The sequence below is a fragment of the Sceloporus undulatus genome, chromosome 4 (assembly GCF_019175285.1).
Source record: "Sceloporus undulatus isolate JIND9_A2432 ecotype Alabama chromosome 4, SceUnd_v1.1, whole genome shotgun sequence".
NCBI lineage: Eukaryota > Metazoa > Chordata > Lepidosauria > Squamata > Phrynosomatidae > Sceloporus > Sceloporus undulatus.
In genome coordinates, this window is record NC_056525.1 from 181,813,737 (window position 1) to 181,819,044 (window position 5,308).

General features: G+C 46.3%; 1 protein-coding gene across 1 annotated transcript in view; it reads right to left on the reverse strand.

The window, feature by feature from the left end:
• ZNF407 (zinc finger protein 407) overlaps window positions 1-3,644 on the reverse strand; it is a 413,131-nt gene extending 409,487 nt beyond the window's left edge. The window contains 1 exon segment of the mRNA XM_042463139.1: window positions 3,404-3,644. The gene's annotated coding sequence lies outside the window, so the exon portion shown is untranslated.
• Between the last annotated feature and the right edge of the window lie 1,664 nt (window positions 3,645-5,308).

Sequence of the window (5,308 nt, forward strand, 5' to 3'; positions counted from 1 at the left end):
ATTATTATTGTGGTCTACTAGGACTCCTAGATCTTGTGGCCAGGATTCTTTTGCCCAGCTGTTGCTGGTGTTCCGGTTGTGTCCATTTACAGAGAGAAAAGACCTGGTCATGGTATCACATGTAGTCTTCCTTCCCGGTTGCTGTTGCTGTTGTGTGACTCCAAGTCATTTCCAACTTATGGCCACCTTAACCCTGTAGTGGGATTTTCTTGGCAAAATATGTTCAGAGGAGGTTTGCCATTGCTTTCCCCTGAGGCTGAGAGTATGTGACATGCCCAAGATCACCCAGCGGGTTTCATGGCTGAGATGGGAATTGGACCCTGGTCTCCAGAGTTGTAGAGTCTGCCACACTGGCTCTCACTCTTCCAGGTTACATTAACTGAAGCCCAGTACATACTTGTGATTTAGGCTGTACTGGAGGTGGCCTGTTTCCCTCCGGAGGGATGTCGGAGCAGCCAAACTGCCCGGCATTCCTCTGCCCAAAAAGAACTCAGAAAAACCAGATTCTTTTTAGGATACCACTCGCACGTCACCAATGTGCCATTGGCACGTGCTAGGGTTCTGGAGCATGTGCTTGCCGCGCGCTCCGGAACCCTAGTTTCAGTGGCAAGACGGTGCTTTTGGCCTGTCTGTCTTGGGCCAAAAATGTTCTAAATGAGGCTGTCTTTCAAAATTACCCAGAAACTCCAGCTGACCTACAATAGAGAAGTAAGGTTTTTGGTGAGTGTTCCCCCCTTGGGAGAGGGAAGACGTATATCATAACAGATTAATTGACCACCAGTTATTATCATTATTTTTGTTGTTATTATTATTATGCTTTATTTATATAGCACTGTAGATTTACACAGCGCTGTACATACAAACAATAAAATAAATACAAGTAAACCTGCCCATTAATTTCACAATCCTAAAGAGGATGTACTGTGGATACTTGTAGTAGCAGTAGTAATACAACTTTATTTATACCCCACTTTTCTGTTGCCAAACAATCAAAGCGGCTTACATCTAAAATTCAGTCCAATATACAATAAATTGTACATATAATATCCCTTTCCCCCCTTAAAAAAGAATTAAATATGCTACAATTAAAATTTGTCAATTGAAATACATTGTTAATAATAAAATAATCAAGTGGGCTGTGTGGTCCATGATAAATAATTGGGAGGGGATTCATTTTTGGCTGTAGGTCTATCTCCTCCCATATTGAGCCTGACTCCCTACTGAGATTTTCAGAAGCCAGCTCCTGATTACTTCCATGATTGTGTGAGTTTATACACATTTTACTGTATTCTCTTGCAGCAAAAGTAGGATTGTGGCACCTTAAAGATTAACAGAGGTGGTTGCTTCTGTGTAGACATACATAGGATTGTACCAATAGTTTATCGTGTCTTCAGAATGTCACCTATTGAACAACACATTTGGTCTCCACTTTAGCCGAGCGCTTAAAAACAGAGGAGTTCCTGAGCAGGTGAAAGCGGCTATGATGGAACAGCAATGATGCTTCATACTCAGTTGCTAAATACAGTCCAGTTTTTAATGTTAAAAAACAAACCTATTTTGTTTCAAAAACATTTCTTTCACCTGTTGTTGTTCACATAACAGCTAAGAAAACAAAACAAAAAACCAGACCTGTGATACATAAGCAACACAAAGGCCTGGTACAGAGGTCACAACCCCTGGTACTAAAGTAAGAGATGAGAACCCCCTAATTAGGCCTAAATACTCTAAAGGCACCAGATCCCATCTGATCTTGGAAGCTAAGCAGGGTCAGTCCTGGTTAGTATTTGGATGGGAGGCTGCTAACAAATACCAGGTGCTGTAGGTGATAAGTCAGAAGAAGGAACTGGAAAAACCACCTCTTGAGTATTCCTTGCCTAAGAAAACCCTATGGAAAATTCATGGAGTCACACACATGGCTAGGGAACACTCTCGTTTTCAGGTGGGCTTTCCAGTTTGCTCAGCCCAAATTATCTTGATTTATGAGACCATGAAGTACAATCCTACACATATTTATTTAGGTTAACAGATCTTTGCCTTCTAGTTGAGAAGTACACTCTAACCACTCAGCCCTCCATATCCATGGACTCTGTATCCATAGATTCCATTGTCCACTCCTTGAAAATTATATATTGCCTTGATTTTTGCTATTTTGTATCAGCAACACCATTTTACCACACCGCTGTTTATCCTGGGACCAAACCCCAGCTGTTACCAAGGGATCAGTGTATAACCTTGGTCCAAACTACACTGCAGAAATAATCCAGTTTGACACCACTTTAGCTACCCTGGCATTCTGGGAACTGCAGTTCTATGAGACGTTTAGCCTTCTCTGTCAGAGATGTTGCATCACAACAAAATACAGTTCCCAGGATTCCACATCATGGAGCTATGGCAGTTAAATGGATTGTTTCTGCAGTGTGTTTTGAACCTTAGTTTTGCTTTTAGTGGGTGAACAAGGATCTCTCAGTGATTTATTTTGGGTGTGGTTTTTTGTTTGCTCCGCTCTGGGACCCACAACAGACTCCAACTCCCAGGATTCCATAGCTTTGAGCCAGAAAAGAGTTAAAGTGGTGCCAAACCGGGTTACTTCTCCAGTGTGGAAGCAGCCTGTGTGCGACTGAGGTCCAAAACATAGTGCAGAAATAACCCAGTTTGAGACCGCTTTAACCGCCATGGCTCCATGCTGTGGGATTCTGGGAATTGTAGTTCTGTGAGGCATCTCTGTCAGAGAGATGTGGCGCCACAACAAACTACGGTTCCCTGGATTCCATAGCAATGAAAGTAGTGTCAAACTGGATTATTTCAGCAAGTGTGGACGCTGTTTTAATATGTTTTTATATGTGTGTGTGATTGCGTTAAGCCGCCTTGGGTCCCAACTTGGGAGAAAGGCGGGGTAAAAATAAATAATAATATACACTTTAACATAGTGAGAGACTGAGACTGAGTCAGCCGTTGCGCATGCGCAGTGTGCTTTTTTTTACTTCACAGCAGAGAACGAGAAAAAAAAGGCAGCCCAGCATTGCACATGCGCACTAACAACCCAAGAAGCCGTTGACCACAAAAGGCTCCCGCATGCGCACTGGGGCCGCCCGCCCACTGTTCTTCCTCCTCCCCCCTCCCTTTCAAAAAAAGGAGGGCCAGCCTCAGCAGGTTCAGCCAATCGCTGATCGCCTCCTCCTGATTGGCCAAAAAACTAGCTTCCTGCCCTCCCGCCCACCGCCGAGGAAAGGGGGAGGAAAAACGACGGCAACGCAGAGGCCCAAAAAGCCCTGGGGTTAGAGAAGCGAGCCTGCAGGGAGTCCGGAGGGAAGCAGGCGCTCGGCGAAGGGACGCCTTTGGCGCTCTAGGACAGGGGACGCCTTTGGCGCGAAGGGCAAGCGCCGAGGGTGGTTCCTTCACTCACCGGGCGGGGGGGAGCCGTCGCCTCCGCTTGTGATGATCTTGGTCACAACTGGCGTGCCGTAGGTTGGCCGCGCTGCGTCACCGCCCGACGTGATGCGTGACGTCACGGGGGCGGGGCGGGAAAAGCAGGAAGTGGCGCGCTCCTGGGTTCCAGCGGCTCGAGCGTCCCTCTTCCCGAAACGCCTGGGACCAGAAGTGTTTGGGAACTGTGGGATCTCCTCCTTGGCGGCTTTGATTAACGTGTTCCCTCTAGGAATCTCTCAGCCCCCTCCAGTTCACCATAGAGTTGACCATAGAGTTGTGCTGGAAGAAAATCCTAGAGAGGGCGCCTCTCTAGGCATCTCTAGGTCCTCCAGCGTGACTCTATGGTCAGCCTCTGGCAGATATTGGCCATAGAGTTGCGTTGGAGGACCTGGAGATTCCTAGAGAGGTAAAAAGAATAGTATGAGGGGTTTTTTTTTTACTATTAATATTATTATTTGCGTTTTTTCCACATTCATGAGGTTTATTGTTATTATTATTTATAGTATTTATGCTCCACTCTTCAGCCGAAAGGCTATTGGAGTGGCTTAAAGGTGACAGTCCAGTGGTGGTTCTCTCTCTCTGAGGCCTGGACCATGGCAGATGGCATGGAGGGAGGTCTCTTCTTACTTTGCTGACGGAGCTGGGCCTGCCTTTCGCTCCCTTCGAAGCCGGATGATGTCAGATGGCATGGAGGGAGGCCTCGTCTTCTTGCCCTTGCCTTCCTCTGAGGCTGAGAGAGTGTGTCTAGTCCAAGGTCACCCAGTGGGTTTCCATGGATGATCAGGGGAGGATTCAAACCCTGGTCTCCAGAGTCATAATCCAAAGCTCAAGCCACCTATGCTACGCTGGCTCTGGCCACTGAACTTGTCAATCTTTTTTTCCAATCATTGAAACTCTTTACACAGATACTGAAAAAAGAAAGTCCTTGAATTGCTTCAGACATAACATTTGCTACATGGGAAAGGGCACATCTTCCAAAAGAGTAAACCTGTGACTGGGTTGCATTGCTTTGCCCTGCAGGAGGTGATGGAGTGAGAATACACAATGTTTCTCTTAACAGTTTCTCTACAAAGAATCAAATGTCAGGAAGATGATTCTAGTCTCCTTTGTAGACAGCAATGCTGGTTTTATTATTTCTGTAGTCAATTCAGCTTTCTAGACCTTGCCATTGCCTTCTCTTGAGACTGAGAGAGTGTGACTTGACCAGTGTCACCAGTGGGTTTCATGGCGAACTGGGAATGAAACTGATATTCTAAAAATTAAAAAGGATGACACCTAGACTGCATCAAGATTGCAGAAACAATCCAGTTTGACGCCACTATAAACATCATGGCTCCATAGTAGGGACTTCTGCAATTGTAGTTCTATGAAATATTTAGCCTTCTTCCCAGAGGTTTGCCAGAGCAAACTACCAATCCCAGGATCCATTGCATTAGCCAGGGCAGTTAAAGCAGTGTCAAAACTGGATTAATATGCAGTGCAGATGCAGCCCCAAAATAAGTATTTCTGAACATAATGACACTTGCTTTCAGTAGTCATGCATTGTTTATTGTTGCCTTCAGTATTTCTGACTTTTGGCAACCCCACGGTGACTTTACTAGACTTGTTACAGACATGCGAAGGGCGTGGTAGGGTTGAGAAGGGGCGTCCCTTCTGGACGCCCCTCAAACCTAAACGGACTGAGTCCGTACAAAATAGGCGGCGCCCATCCACACGGGGTGCATATTTGACGTCGCGACCGCATAGCGTCCGGACGTCACACGGCAGATGTGAGCGCGGCTGATGCATGACTAGCGCCTCACGGCGCCACTTCTGGCCCACTACGAAGCCCCATTTTGACGGTTCTTCCTTGCTGCGCAGTTTGGCCGCGCGGTTCCTGGAT